This window comes from Martes martes, assembly GCF_963455335.1.
Source record: "Martes martes genome assembly, chromosome: 4".
NCBI classification, from domain to species: domain Eukaryota; kingdom Metazoa; phylum Chordata; class Mammalia; order Carnivora; family Mustelidae; genus Martes; species Martes martes.
Genome location: NC_137891.1, coordinates 34381615 through 34398391, shown reverse-complemented (window position 1 = coordinate 34398391; position 16777 = coordinate 34381615). Strand labels below are relative to the sequence as shown.

The 16777-nt window shown below is 39.8% G+C and overlaps 1 protein-coding gene across 2 annotated transcripts in view; it reads left to right on the top strand.

Moving 5' to 3' along the window:
- Nucleotides 1–874: 874 nt before the first annotated feature.
- Nucleotides 875–16777, top strand: part of ATP6V1C1 (ATPase H+ transporting V1 subunit C1) — a 41819-nt gene continuing 25916 nt past the window's right edge. For both annotated transcript variants that reach the window (XM_080803016.1, XM_080803017.1), the window contains exon 1: nucleotides 875–1038. The gene's annotated coding sequence lies outside the window, so the exon portion shown is untranslated. The remainder of the gene's footprint in view (nucleotides 1039–16777) is intronic.

Sequence of the window (16777 nt, the reverse complement as noted above, 5' to 3'; positions counted from 1 at the left end):
AAGGTCACACAGATAGTAGTAAAACGAGGATTTAAAACGAGGCATGTTTATGCTTTTGTGCTAAACAGCTCTGTGACCTCTGGTTCTTCACTTTCCTCATCTGTAAATCTAAAAGGACTAAATTAGAAAATTCCAAAGTTCTCTACCGTTTCTAAAACTATGTTCTAAATTAGAATAATACCCCCTTATTTTCCCAAGCCAATGAAATATGCAGGGTTCAGAAGAGCGGCTTGCTACCTCTTTGTCCCAAAGAATATGCTTTTCCCCCGTCCATACCTTTGTTCTGAAACCTTTTTTGGTTTCTCATTATGTAATATGGTTTCAACTATTATAATGTTTATCACACGCCACACATACTCCTGAACTAGATAACGTGCCCTCTCATGGCAAGGAGTGATTCGCTCTGGTAGATAAATCCTAAAAAAATTTAACAGAATGCCTAGTGCACAGTATGTTCCACGAACATTTACGGAATTAACTGGAATGGACTGGAAGGAAAATGTGAATCAACTAAAGTAAACTGTGAAGGGTATTACTCAGAGAACAGGACTGCCTGGAGAAAACCCCGAGTGGAGCAGCCTGTGTAGTGGGCTGGAAACAAATTCTGACCCACAGAAACCCGAAAAAGTGGGATAACATTAGGGATGGTGGCGATGACGTTCACAGGAGGCGGACCAGACGGCGTCAGGACACTAGCAGAGGCGGCAAAACCCACCCAACCCGGAACCACGGCCGCCAGCTCTCCCGGGTCTCCCGGGCTCCGATGAGAATCTCCCGGCCCCGCCCCTCCGCGGAGGTCGCCGCTGCGACGGCAGCTGCGGCTGCGCACTGGCGCGCGCGAAGGCGAAGCGGCGCGCGCCGCGGTCAGCTGACTGCTCCAGCTGGCACGTGACTTGCTCCGTAGGCGCTGGGGTCGAGAAAGCCGTGAGGCCGGAGCTTAGGTCCGGCAGGGATGGAGCGCTGAGCCGTTAACGTCTGCAAGGCTGACCGCCTCCGTACCTGTTAGTGCAGCCACTTCGTCGTTTGACACCTTCCTGGGTCAGTGAGCGATGGTTACCCCGGATGGCCAGGCCGAACCTTGCGCTGCGGTCGGCGTCTGGGAGGGATGGGGGTGGGCGCAGGGGGCGAGGCTGTGGCGTTGGAGCTGGCTGCATCGTTGTGTCTGGTTTCTCGGCGTTGGTTCGTTGAAACCTTGGGCGTGGGTTCTGTTTCTAAGGAAGAGGAAGAAGGGAAAAAGAAATGGCCCTAGGGTGTACTGAATAGCCGAGACAGGAAGGAGAAACACTGCAGGTCTGGGACATTTCTCCTTGGAAAGGGTGAGGGGAGCGAATCCACGCCCCTTGATTTAGAGGGATGAAATGCGACAGAGTGGCCCAGTTGAGGATCTAGGGTGGTGTGTGTGAGGTCACAGCGAGCTCAGGAGTCTTCACTGGGCATACGCGCTTATGAGTAGGGAGATGGCAGTTTAAAGGGCCTAGGAACCCTTCACTACAGGCAGGGGACTCTCCCAGAGGATGCAGGGTCTTTGTAAGCAGGGGGAAGAACAAGAATCCAGAGAACTCAAACTGTTTTTTTTTTAGATGGGGGAAAGATAGGCAAGAAACCCCTGGAAAGGAACTTGAGGGGGGAATCACGTAGGGCAAATTGAATCACCTGAGAAATGGGTAAAGAGAAGCAGATACTCTTTTCAGAGGAAAATTCTGGTATGATAGGGAAAAATCAAATGTTTCAGCGAGAACTCAGTACTTAGCACTACTCTGGGAGTGCAGGAACGGGGCTGTAAACAGTCCAGCCTTAGGAGTTCGAACCAATGTTGTAGAAATAAATCACACACACGACACATTGAAGTACAATGAGGCTGTATGTAATTATCAAAAGAAATGCTAAGTGCTTTGGAATTGTGAAGCAGGGACAGAGGTATGAACTGACAGTATCAGGAAATATCCTGGAGGAAAGGTAACTGGGGTTGAATCTCTGCAAGCCAGTGGGATTTGAACAGGTGGAGAGAAATGAGAACTGTCTAGGTAGGGAAAGACATCTAGGCAGGATTTGAACGCCTGAAGATGAAAAGAAAGAGTGCTTCTAGGGGAGTCCAGGTTTGTGGTGATTTTGAATTTCAGAGAAGTGAGAAATAAAGTGGGGTCAGATAATGAAGACTTTGATATTTACTCATTCATTCAACTGATATATATTGAGCTATATACCAAGTACTATGCTGGTAGGAAGGTCTAGAAGGTTTAGAAAACACTCTCATAGGGTTTCCAGTCGAGTGGAGAAGATGGGTCTTAATAATTATGCAAGTGTGAAATGTGTTTGGGAGGAATAACAGTGGTGTGAAGGAGTTTGTAAAGGACATGGCCTTTAGAGGAAGTTCAAAGGAGGCTTTTTGGAGCATCTGACTTTCAAACTGACATCTGAAAAGAGGCTAAAAAGGGTGTGAAAGTGTGAGTAAAAAACGTTCAAAACAGAAGGAACAGCATATGTCAGTGCCCTGAGATGTGAAGAGGAATAAAGCTTTTGAAAAGTAGGAAGACTAGCAGGGTCGAATCCGGAGAGAAATGTGTGAGAGAGGCAGGTTGGGGAACGCTGGGATCAGGCCCCGCAGGGCTTTTTATCCTAAAAGCAAAGGGAAACCAGTGAAGATGATAGGCAGTAGAGTGAGTTAGACGTGGTTTTTAAAAATAACATTTAGTGAGAACGTAGAGGGTGCAAAACTGAATGAGGGGAAACCACTTCAGGAGGACACTGTTGTAATTCCAAGAGATGGTAAGGCAATTTAGTAGTTTCCTCCCGTAGGAAATGGAGAGCCACGGAAGGATTTGAAGGTGGGATACCTTCTCTTTCCACCAAGGAATTAAGGAGAAAGTTTAACCATATTCACTTTTAGAGGAGCTAAGGAGTTGGGAAAGGGAAAGAATGATTAGATTCTATTTTGATCCTTCACTGAAGGTAGTTACAACTACCCCCTAAGCAGTCCTGAGGACAGGGGAGGCTGGATCTTTTGGGGGTTGACTGAAGGTTCCTTTGCAAAAATCTGTTTTGGCCTTCCAGACTTACCCTTTGGTAATGTTACTCCTCCAGAATACCTTTTATTGAATAGTAGTAACAGGGTGGACTCGCTTACCTTTCATGTTTATTTTGTCCTGACAGGTCTTTGAGAGAGAGTAGATGAAAATACATTTCATTTTATAGATAGGAACCTATCCAGACCCTTGGAACTAGAAACAGATTTGTCTCAGTCTGGCAGAACTTTCACACAGGGTGCTGACTGCTGGTGTACTTTTCCTGCTGATTACCTACATAATACTTAACCACAGCCATATCTAGAGAGGATGAATTTCCTGATTCAGCACGTTAGCACTTTTGGTGAACTTTTTCTCATAGGACACCTTCAAGGGATTTGGCATTGGTGGTCAGTGCTTTCAAAACTGCTTTTCTGTAAGCTTGGGTCAAGCTAGTCAATTTACAGTTGCGCTGGAGGAGATAAAGAGCAGCAGAGTGGAGCTCACCACGCTCAGGTTGTCAATCACGGTTCTTTGGCAACAAGCAAGTCTCCGGTGGTGCTGAAGACTGTGCCTTGGGGTTGTGTCTCCGAACTCCCGGATCTTTTTCTCTTTTGGTGTATCTTGCAGGGACTAGATAAAATCTAAAGAAACAGTACTCGGGATCTGACAAAAGCAAATGCTGAGAGGTAGGTAGGTAGTGTAATTCTGCTTTTAGAACTGGGCAGGAGATGCTTGTTTTTAATTTTTGGCGTATCAGTTTTAGGGAACCTCATTGACATTGGCTTTTACGACCAAAAAAATTTAGGGCTTCAAAAATACTATTCTGTGGTTATTTCCATAACTTGTGAAATAATTGCATTGGCCAAAGAGCAAAACTGGAATGCCAAAATAAATGTTTGCAGAGGGATCTCCTTGTAGTCCACCAGTTCACAGCATTTTCCTATTGAACTGGAGTCTGTTTAGGGGTAGCTACAGTTTTGCCTTAGTATCTCCTAGTTAAATTTTGTTCTTGTGCATATTTTGATCTGTCTGCAGAAGTAAATCTTTTTCACCCTTTGGATGTGGAATTATATGCTATTTCAGATGTAAACTAATTCATTTTAGATTCCCATTTCAACAACACTTTTAAGACATAGTAGAAATAGAAACTATTAATATAGTGCCCTTGGAAAGATAGCTTGGGTCAGGACCCATGGCATTCTAAAATTCCTTATTGACACGAGTGAGCCTTGGATCAAGAAATTTCAAACTATGTTCTTGATAATGAAGCACAATTATTTTCTAGTGGTAATCTACTTCTAATGTTATATCACAGTGTAATCTGCTGTACACTTATTGAGTTCCAAAAGGAGCCAGGTGAGCCGTGGAAGAGAAGTGCTTTGGTTACATCAGTGGGTAAAAGAGCATTAGCTCTTTGTCTAAAATGGGGTGTGTGTATATTTGAAAATAAAATGCCAGGTAAGTGCAAAAAATGGTGTTTTATAAAAAGAAGCTGGTGTAGTTTTGAAGATACTGGAAGCAAGCTATCAGTGAATAGGAAGTTATTTGTAAATTAAGCTGATTAACAGGTGGATTAACTACCGTGAAGGTTTTCTTTATGAACCAGGATATAGCTTATTGTTTCTGTACAGGTGTTACTGGCATTTTGGACAGGACGGTCTATTGTTTGGTCCCCATCCACTAAATGCAGTTAGTAGCCTCCACGTTGGGACAACCTAAAATGTTCCCATACATTTCCAAGCTCTTGGAGGAGAGACGTACCATTTGGTTACGAAACACTTGCATGTGCTGCTACCATTTATTTGTTGGACAGAAATTTGAGTGCTTGTTAAGTGACAGATACTCTGTTAGATGTTGAGGGTATAGAAGTTAAGAGTAGTATTTTAATAAACTAGCTTTAAAATGTGTATAGTCTCCAGTCATGTGATCTTGGACAGATGATTTCATTAACTGTTCTTCCATCTGCAGCTGGGGGTGATAATAACATCTTTGAAGAAGTTAAATGCAAAATTGCTTAGCATATTGACATGCTTATCACATAGTGCATATTCAGTAAGTGGTTGTCACTATCAATAAACAGAGTCTCAAGCTTACTGGAGTGATGAATTGGGAAAAACTAACTTGAAAGTCTGTAGCTTGGTGAGTTTCAGGCTACATTGTGTTAGAGATAAAAGCACCTTCTGGTGGAATGTGGTATTGTGGTCCAATCAGTGTTACAAAATACCAGCCCAAAATGAAAAGGAAGTAACACTTTGGGAGCCATGAGTGTAGATTCAGGGATTCCCCTCGCATGGAAGGAATTGTTCGTTCCTTGGGTCATTGCTGAGTTGCCTGTGGCAGAGAGGAAGTCTCTGGGAGCTCAGAAGGTCCTGATGATTACTTTCAGTAATAAGTATACAGTGTCCTCCTACCATGTCTACCAATTCACCTAGCTTTACCAGAAATTGCAAGAAATTTTCCCTAACATGCCCGAACACAATCCACCACCCCACCCCCAACATTTCAGTTTTTATAAGTGATATTTATGTAAGAGTTAAGGCTTGGCTTTTACAAATTTATTTTTAGCCAACTGTGAAATAAAAACACAGTGTTTTAGGGACGCCTGGGTGGCTCAGTCAGTTAAGCTTCCAACTCTTGATTTCAGCTCAGTTCGTGATCTGGTAGGTCTTGGGATTGAGTCCTGCTTTGGGTTCTGCTTTCAGTAGGGAGGCTGCTTGAGATTCTCTCCCTCTGCCTGGCTCCACCCCACCCCCACCCCTCACCCTGCCCCCGTGCTCCCCTGCTCATGCACTCCCTTGCTCATGCTCATGGATTTGCTCATACCAAAAAAGATGGTAGTTTATAAAATATGTCTGCTAAAGATAAAATTGTCTTCCATCTTTAAATGTATTTTTGGCATGAAATTCAGGTAATCTGTAATGGGATTATAGAACAATTTAAAATATTGCAGTTGAAAACAAAAAGTCAGAGATTAAGATTTATTTGAAGAAGGTATATGTTCTGACAATTTCTAAGTTTTGTTCTGTATGAATCATGAAACTACTCCTTGAAAGGTAAAATTCCCCTTTTAGTTATTGGAAACTTTTAAACAAGTTTTATTACCAGTAAGCCCTTCCCACAATCTCAATTAAGATGCTTCTGTTTTGAAGGGTGGACTTTCAACATTCAAAGAGGAAACAGTTGTTCTTACTTTTTATTTTTATGGTGTTAACAGTTTCTGGGGTAGGATGTGGCACCTTTTTTAAAAATGAATGGATTGTGGTAAATCTTTTGCACTGATGAATTCTCTTAAAGGTTGATGTGTCACAGTTGGAAGGCTGTGTGAAATTTCACTGACATCTGAGGTGTTTCTTCTTGCACTTGTTGTAAACGATAGGCTACTTAGTAAACTTAGTATTTTCAAGGACTGAAAAGGAGGTTGTTTTGCATGTAAACCACCTTCTGTCTTAAGTTGTTGAGAAATTTTATTTACTGTGGAAAGTGGTTGCATTTCAGAGACTATTGGTTTGTTGAAAGCATTGAAATCAGTTAAGTATTGGGACACTTACTGGGGTGCTGTACTGTTGTCTGTGGTTGCCCCTATGTTGGGTCAGGGTCACACCTTCAAGAAGACATGACAGCAGGTCTCTCTTTGACCTTATTATCCTACCCTTTTATGTTGTAATAGTTACTGCTTTACTGTTTTTTTATATTCAGATCAGTTATGGTAGGCAAATAATCTACAGCCTTCAAATTCCCAGTAGTGAGTTGACACAGTAAATAAACGATCTCAGAGCTTTGTACCCAGGTTTTCCTTTTTCTTTTTCTTTTGTGTTTCTCTTTTGCTCCAATGTATTTTTCTTTTTTTAAGATTTTATTTATTATTAGAGAAAGAGTGTGGGTGTACACAAGCAGCGGGGTGGGGTAGAGGGAGAGGGAGAGAATTGCAATCAGGCTTTGCCCTGAGCATGGAGCCTGACTCGGAGCCTGACTCAGAGCCTAACTTGGAGCCTGACTCGGGGCATGAGCTGCGTGCCCGGAGATCATGACCTGAGCTGAAATTGAGAGTTAGATACTTAATAGACTGAGCCACTCAGGCACCCTTCCAATGTATCCTGCCTTGATTTTTCTTTTTTGTCTTGTCACTTGTGTTAAGTTTTCCTCCTACCTCTAATGGCACACACAGACCTATCTGCTCATATAGACCTGTGTGCACATGATTGTAAGTTCCTTCAAGAGAGGGAGTTCATTTCATTTGTTTTGCTTCTTAGATCCTATCACAGTTCTGAAAACTTAAGCACCCACAACATTTGGTGACATGAATGATATGGCCCTGAAAACAGTTACACTCAACAAGAGATATGAGACAAAACACCAAATAGGTGTCTGCTTTATTTAATGTGGTTAATTACATGGGTTTAAATGGGTTGGGGGGAATATACTGAGGGGAACATACTGGTTTGGGGTCATAATAGTGGATTTAGTGCATGGTTAGGCTTAGTTGGGAAAATCTGTTTGTTAAGGGAAGTTTGAGTTGGTTTAGACAAGAAGAGAAGTTTTGTGCAGAATGGACTGTCTGAGCAGAGGCAAGGAGGAAGAGAACTAAAGGCAGGCAGGCCTGAGGTCAAGGTTGATAGAGGTCGGGAAGATTGTGAAGGTAAGGCAGAAAAACTAAGAAAAATACATTAGTGGTGATGACAGTGAGGACAGGCAGATTTGAGTCTTAACTTCCAAGAAAGAAGCAAACTAGGAGTGTACATTTATGTGAGTTGTTAAGCCTTCTATTACCAATATTTTTAGAGCTGCAGAAAGTTTTCAAGGGGATGTTTTGGGAATGAGTCAGAACTCTATACACTGTGGTCACAAAGGCCACCTGCTATGTTTATGTAGGGCATTTAAAATCCTCTGCATTCTGTCCTTCAAAAATTAAGTAAGAATTTGCATTTCTTGAGCACAGCAAGAGTTCACTTATTTTGTTTTGTTCTGTACCTGATTTCATATTTCATACTGCTTTTCACATTTTAAGTTTGTAACCTGCCGTAGAAAGCATGTGAAAAAGTGGGTTGGTATATGTTTCTCAGTGCCACGGAACAAAAATCATTTGTGTATTATAGAACTAGCATTAATAATGGCAAATTATGTCTTTTTAATGCTTTAAAGTGAATTTATATTTTATCCATCATGTAACCATGCCATATATTTCTAAATTAATGACACATGTATGAATGTGTAGGGCATTTATTCAAGCTCTATCTGTTCTTTTTTTTTTTTTTAAATAAAAGTGAACAGTTGTCCCCTTATTATCAAAGAAATACATTTTCGTTGTTGTGCTCACAGTATTACTACAGTCAAGCCCTGCTTTGAAGCCTACTTTAAAAGAAAAAATGGAACTTAAAAAGCTGAAAAACACATATAAAGTGAAAAATTCACCTTGTGAGATGAATAGCAGAATACTGTAAAGAAGAATTCAGCAATCTAGAAGAGGGAGCCAGAAGTACCCAAACTGAAGCCTGGAAAAGCAACTGAAAAAAATGGATAGAACCTTTTGACCTGTGTGACAGTATTGGGTAGTTTAACATGTGAATTTTGTCTCAAAAGAAGGGAAAGGGAAGCTGAAAAAAACCCTGAAAATGATAATGGATGAAATTTTTTCAAATTTGTTGAAAACTAAACATAGATTCAAGAAACTCAGTGTGGTTCAAGCTGTAGAGTAGGCAAATTTTTCTTACACCACAGCATATATTATAAAAGAAGAAATTGGTAAATTAGCAGAATTGAGCTTCACAGCAGTAAGTGTTGGTGAGCCCGCATAACAGCTGGAACTTGCATACTTTGTTAACATATCTACTTTGGAAAACAGTTTGGCAGCTTCTTATGAAGTTAAATATATGCTAATTATTCAACTCAGGAATTCCATTTCTTGATGTTTATCCAAGAGAAGTGAAAATCCATTTTCACAGGAAGCTTTGTAGTGCAATGTTCACAGCAGCTCTATTGTCAAAGGCCCCAAACCAGAAACAGTCTAAGTGTCCATCACCAGACAAATAAATAAGCAAACTGTAGTACATTCATGTAATGAAGTATAAGCAATGAAATGGTGTACTTCTACTCATCATATAACATGGATTAACATCAAAGATTTGTGAGCAAAAGGAGTCAGATGCCAAGAATATATAATATATTTTCTATTTACGATGATTTCTAGACAGTCAAAACTATAGTGTGACAGCAGATCACCCTCTGTCCAGGCTGACAGTGCAATAGGAATTGACCGGGACTGGGTGTGAGGAAAGGCTTTGGGATCACAGAAATGTTTTTAATCTTGGTTGTGGTGGTGGCTACACAAGTGTGTACGTTTGTCAGCTCATTAAACAGTACCTTTATAATGAGTGCATTTTATTGTATATGAAGTATATTTCAATGAAGTTGATTTTTAAAAATACCAGAGAAGTGAAGGGAGTTAACCAGTGATAAACCAGGTACTTTAACTGTATTATCTCATTTGATCTGCATAGTGATTTATTCATTCAAGAATATTCAGGGGCTCCTTCATGGCTCAGTCATTTAAGCATCTGACTCTGGCTCAGGTCATGGTCTCAGGGCTTGAGATCAAGCCCTGTGTAGGGCTCCCTGCTTTTCAGGGTGTCTGCTTGTCCCTCTCTCTCTGACCCTCCCCCCACTCATGAGTGCATGTGTGCACACTTTCTCTCTCAGAGAAATAAAATCTTTAAAAAAAGAGAATATTTGCCAGATACTTTTTGAGGTCCTACATACTGACCTCTGTGCTAGGTACGGAGGATACTGAGTTGTGAGCAAAAACTACCACCTACCCGAAGGGGCACTTTATTTGGAAGAAAGACATTAATAAAAAGTGTCCCTCAGGGAAATACTGAAAAGAAGGTACTATGAAAACATAAAATACATTTCATTCTTAGTATTTAATGATATGATACCATCTTAGCAAATCATGTTACATATTATATGATTTATCTCCTAATGTATGAGGCACTTTCTGTGCCTTTGTTTCTTCATTTTTAACTACTACCTGTCTGATAACTTTGTTTGAAATGAGTTCACATGTATGGAGGGTTTTGACTAGTGCTACTAAATAGGAAGTGGCCGATAGGTATTGGCTGTTACCTTGATGGCATTTGATAATTCTAATTGTCTAATGTTGCAGGGGTACACCTGACTGACTCAGGAAACACTGGAGTAGGACATGGTTTTGGGGAAGAGATCATGAGTTTTGACTAGAAATGTTGGGTTTTAGGTGCTTTTGAGACATCCAAGTGGAGACATCTTGTACTTAGTTGAGGAGGCTTGTTGGGTATAGCTCTCAAGGCAATGGAGGGCCTGGGCTGGAGATAAAAATTTGGGAGAATGTTTAGCATCTAGCCTGGAATTCCCTTGAGTATAGATAACATCTTCAAGAGCAAAACTATACACACATTTAAAAAACATTTTTTTTTAAGATTAGAAAAAATTATTTTCGAGAGAGAACGTGCAAGCAGAATTTGGGGCAGAGAAAGAAAAGTGGACTCCCAGCTGAGCGTGGAGCCCATTGCAGGGCTTGATCCCACGACACTGAGATCATGACCTGAGCTGAAATCAAGAGTCAGACGCTTAACTGACTGAGCCACCCAGGCACCCTGTATACACACATTTATACCCACATATAGCAGAAGGACTTAGACCTAGATCTTAGTCTTGAGGAGCTCAACATTTGATTGGAGTGCCTTTTAATTTTCTCTTTTGTTTAACATACAATTTGTATATATGCCTGACTTCCAGTATATTCAGTGACATAAAGGGAAATTATTAGGAATAAAAACAGAAGTCATTTGAAGCATACAGAGGAGGTGGAAGTGTCTAGATTGTGATGAGAAGATAACCAGTGGACACCTAGTTTTGACTGTTTCCATGCAGCTGAGATAAAAGGGGAAAGGTGTTTAGCAAAATGGATTTCATTTGCTGATCTAAAAAGCATGTACGTATATTTGTCTGCAAAGATAAATTTTATTTGGAACTGAGTCTAAAGTTTCTTAAATTTCAAGTTTGTTTTTTTTTTTTTTTAATTAAGTAAACTCTACACTCAGCATGGGGCTTGAACTCAGTGACCCCAAGATGTAGTGTCACATCTCTACCAAGTGAACCAGCCAGGTGCCCCTCAAGTAGAAATTTTTTTAAAGATTTTATTTATTTATTTGATATATAGAGAGAAATCACAAGTAAGCAGAGAGGCAGGCAGAGAGAGAGGGAGAAGCAGGCTCCCTGCCGAGCAGAGAGCCTGATGCGGGGCTCGATCCCAGGACCGTAAGATCGTGACCTGAGCTGAAGGCAGAGGCTTAACCCACTGAACCATCCAGGCACCCAAGGAGAAATTTTTTATGTCACTTGTGTCCACAGGATAACAGTGGACGTTGTTCAGAAACAGAGAAAAGAGGATTTTGCAAGAGACTTATTGATGCTGTTTTCATGGGCATTTCTTACATTCATCATTTTGTTGACTCCTTCCAGCAGCTCTGTGAAGAGATTTGTAGTATTCCACAGATGAGGCAACTAATGAGAATGGATAAAGTTAAGATTGTAACTCTTATGGACTTCAGAGTTTGTGACTTTTTCTTTCAGAAATCCAGGTCTCTTTTTAAATTTAATTTAAATTCTATCTCTAGGTCTTTTGACTATTTTATTTTATTTTACTTTACTTTCCTTTTCTGTTTGGAGATACCATTGTTTCTTCTAGCAGCTAGGATAGTTTGGGATGCTGGGTGTTGCTGTTTTTGAAATTGTGATGATCCTGCTGAAACGAAAAGGGAAAGGAAGCTCAAATCAGGTCCCTTTATCTAGCAGAATTCTTTGGGCGACAGGTTGCTGGGAGCCTAGAAGGAAACAGGGGTTTAAGGGGTTTAAGGTTACAAGTGGATCTCTCCAAATAGGAGAGCTCAGGTGGGTCTGAGTGCAGAACATTTTCTTCTAGCATGACACAATAGAAAGAACATAGGCTTTACAGTCAAACACAGTGAGATTTGAACCCCATTTGCCACTTGTGTAACCTTGGTAAATTAGTAACCTCTCCAAGTATTATTGCCTCGCTCATAGGGCTGTCTTGAGAATTAAATGAGATAGTATAGGAGATGTGTATAACAGAGTACCAAACAGAGGACACCTCTTCCTCCCCATCGCCAAAAAGACCCTGGAGAGGGCTCTAGTTGGAAAAATGGAATTAGAGGGCGCCTGGCTTGGCTCAGTGGGTTAAGCTTCTGCCTTCGACTCAGGTCATGATCTCAGGGTCCTGGGATCCAGGCCCACATCAGACTCTCTCTGCTCAGCAGGGAGTCTGCTTCTCCCTCTCTCCTGTCTCTCTGCCAACTTGTGATCTCCCTCTCTCTGTGTCAAATAAATAAATAAAATTAAAAAAAAAAAAGAGGGCCGCCTAGGTGGCTCAGTGGGTTAAAGCCTCTGCCTTCGGCTCAGGTCGTGATCCCAGGGTCCTGCAATCGAGCCCCACATCGGCCTCTCTGCTCAGCAGGGAGCCTGCTTCCTCCTCTCTCTGCCTGCCTCTCTGCCTACTTGTGATCTTTGTCAAATAAATAAATAAAATAAGGAAACAAACCATGTAAAATGCAAAAAAATATGAATCTCAAAGGCTGGAATATTTTAAAAAACAAAAAAAGAAAGAAAAATTGAATCAGAATACTTTCTGTAAGTTCCCTAGACATTTTTTAAGGTGTTTTTGTTGTTGTTGTTGTTGTTGTTTTTAGTAATCTCGGCAACTAATGTGGGGCTCAAACTCAGGTAACTGTTTCCTAGACAATACCGGACTCTACTTTTGCTTAGAATTATTATAACATTATTTCATTTGATCCTGATAAAAGCTCAGTGAAATAGGGCAGGGCAGGTATTTATAAATAAGAAATGGGGTTCTTTTTTTTATTTCTTGAAATACTTTGGAAACCTATTGGATGAAAGAGATTTTCTAGAACTCTAAATGGTATGATAGTGACATCTACTGTAATAGCTCATATTATTACAGTCTTTGAAGAAGCTGCAGTTTGGATAATTTTAAAATCTCAGGAAGAATTTAATCATCTATTTCGAGTGGAGAGGACATATAAAATGTCATCAGATATAATTTAACTGAATCATTTGTATAAATAATTACAATAAAACCTCAAATTTCCAAAAACTACTGTTATGTAGAAGATCTGAATTATTAAAAGAGGTTGAAAGATGTTATTGGATTTTCTAATCAACCAAGAATTTTAAAATTCAAGGTAGTCCTGTAATTGGTGTTTGGGCTAAAAAAGCTAGATTTGATAAATGTAAGAATATTAGATGGAGGAGATAGGGAAAAGCCAATGCTGAAGTGGCCAAAGACAAGTGAAAAGATAGCAAGGTTTGGAGCAGCTTAGGTGAGGTGACCCAGGAATTTAGGCAGTAGAGGACAGGATTAGGCAATGACAGGAAAGCAGGAGATTGACCCACAACATTTCATCAGGAATTTAATTTAAAAAGCAACTTAACTGAAATGGATCCTGTAGTTAATATAGGTGTAGCCCAAGCTCTTACCTTACAACCTTATGTGATGAGAGTTGCTGAATATGTCGACCCTAAAATATTTTTTAAAAATTCCAGAACATCAAAAAGGTTTCTGCTCAGGATATTATTATGCTTGGTCATAACCTAAACAGGTTAGAAAGCATCTACTGGTACTAAAACAGAAAATTGTGGTCAGAGGATTAGCATAGTAATAAGACTACTTTATTCTTCTGGATATTTCATTTGAAAGTTTAATAAAATTTAATTTTTATAAATTTTCTAGGTATTGTTTTATTTTATCATAAGGTAATTATGTTCTTATAACAGTTAAAATGCTTAATTTTGAAATATTTCAAGTATTTAGAAAAGCTCGACTATTTCACATCAGCAGACATCCATGTACCCACTACTCAGATTTTTAACAGTATTACCATTTTGCCATATTTGCCCCAGATATTTTTTTAAAGAAATCTTAAATACATAGCTGATGTACCTTTCTCCTATACATGTTTCTTTATTTTCCTGTAAATATCTATTTATGAACAATGTATACTGTTGTATGGGAACTTCAGTTGGTAACTGCTTCGGAGAACGGTTTGACAGTACCCAGCAAAGTTGATGATGGTTTTGTCCGTTATCTCATGATATGTAACAAACCACCCCAAACTTTAGTGGCTTAAAATGGTGATTTCTTATTTCCCCTGATTCTTTGGGTTTTCTCAGTGCTTTTTCTGATTGTTTCATTTGGGCTTGATAGGGCTGCATTCAGCTGGAACATTCACTATGCTGGACGTTTCAAGAAACTCAGCTGTTTCACAGCGTATTCTGGTTGTCAGCCCTCATGTTGCTGGTTCTCTGCCTTGTGGCCTCTTATTTTCCCATAGACTAGACTACATGCTTCCTTCCATGGTGATCTGGGGACCTTCCGAGAAACAGAAGTAGAAGTTGCAAGGCCTCTTGAGGCCTGGGCCCTGAGCTCACATAGTGTGGCTTCCTTGAGTTTTGTTGGTCAGAGCAAGTCACAAGACCATCCCAGATTGTAGGTGAGGAGAAATAGAGTCCACCTTTTGATGGGAGGAGTGGCAGTCACATTGTATTGAAGCATGGAAAGACTTGTCATCTCCATATTTGAAGATGGTCTACCATATTATCATACTCAATTCAGCTGTTTTACTTCTCTCTGTTCTGGAGAAACTCTTTCACAAAAACAGACATGCACAAGGTTGTTCACTGCAAATTGTTTATAATAGCCAAAAAAGTAAAATGTAACTATCCTTCCAGAAGAAAATGTATAATAAATTTTAGGTTATTCATAAAATACCTTATAGCACTTAAAATGAATGAACTACAATATATGGATCACCATGAATAATCCCAAAAAACAGGTTGAATGAAAAAATTAAGTTGGAAAAGAATATGGGTAGAATGGTATTTATATAATAGCTTTAAAATTTAACATCTGAAGTTTCTCAGGTATTCTAGTGATGGTTTTGTTTTCAAGTCAAAGCTTACTTCTGGGGGCGCCTGGGTGGCTCAGTGGGTTAAAGCCTCTGCCTTCGGCTCGGGTCATGATCTCAGGGTCCTGGGATCAAGCCCTGCATCCGGCTCTCTGCTCAGCGGGAAGCCTGCTTCCTCCTCTCTCTCTGCCTGTCTCTCTGCCTACTTGTGACCTCTGTCTGCCAAGTAAATAAATAAAATCTTAAAAAAAAAAAAAAAAGCTTACTTCTGGATGGCTTCTTTAGAAGTTGGTGCTCTGAGTGGCTTCCTTCCATGGATGGCCAGTTAATCTGTACTGTTTTCTGGCCAGACCAAATGCTTTGTCAGGGCTTGCCATCACAAACAAGTCTTGTGTTTGTTTTGTTGATCATTTGATAGAGTGTAGCTCTTAAATGCATCTTTATCATTAATGTTGGAAAAATCATTTTAGAGTAAAATTTCTGAGATAGTAATACCACCATCTATATTTATACCAGTTTAACCTGTCTGAATTTCTTATCTGCAAGTGGGGAGGATGGTATGTATCTCAGAGGTGTTGGGAAGATCGAGATAATAATGTATAAAACATTTACAATAGTACCTGGTATATAATAGATACAGAAGTTGGAAAAAGATAAATATATAGAATGCACTTTCAGTTGTATAATAATTGCATGGGATTACTTCAGTTATAAACCTGAAAATAGGTTGAGTGAAATTATGAAATTGATAAAAGTCCATTATGATTAGCTGTAATATTTTACATTTTAAAGGAAATTTAAATTTACAGAGTCTTTCCACATTCATATGATTTTGTTATTAGGACAATGTTGTAAGGTAGTTATTTTCTATTCAGGAGAGCGTCAACAATCACTGGTAGTAGGAAAGTTTATGGTGGTTCTAATGAAGACATATTAAAGTGGAAATAATGATATGGTAACATTTTCATTTTTAGGAGTTTGGTACTTTACCTACTTAGATTCTGAATAGATTTGACTCTAGACTTTTATTTTTCTGTGTGAGGGAGTGAGGAAGGGAGGGAAGCTGTAGAAAGAGGGTGGTTGTGTCTTTATTTTTTTAAGATTTAATTAATTAATTTATTTGACAGCACAAGTGGGGGGGGCAGCAGGTTGAGGGAGAGGCCACTTCTCTGCTGAGCAGGAACCCCAGTGTGGGGCTTGATCCAAGGACCCTGAGATCATGACCTGAGCCGAAGGCAAAAGCTTAACAGACTAAGCCACCCAGGCACCCGATGGTTCGTTTTGTCTTAATGGAATCTTTGGAAGCCTCTCACTCAGATCCAGTGGTGGTGTATCACCCCCCCCCCCCATCATATTTTTTATGTGTAAGGCAATTGGCAAGATTTTTTTGCAAATTTATAAATGTTTGATGGCAACTAAGTATATGCCAGGGATTTGAAGAGGTTCCTTTAGGTTGAATATGGATTAAATTTAACAACCAATTTGGCTAACTTTGTAGGAGTTGCTAAGCCAGATGTGACAAATTTATTTAGTGGGTACTGTTCAAATGCAGTGATTCAGTTCCTTCTCAAAGGTAAAAGTTACGCATGTTTTTAAATTTCCTATTTTGGTTTTACATCTTAAAAGTTTAAGATAAACCTATAAATTTGTGACTCTTCTACTTCTTTAGTGTAATGAAACTGTGGGTAGCTGGTATTTTCAGTTTCACTTCTTTGAGTAATTCCCATTTTAGATGTTCTGTAATTAAAAAAAAATAGATACTTCATGTGTAAAGTCTGTCATTTTTTTTTCTAGTAT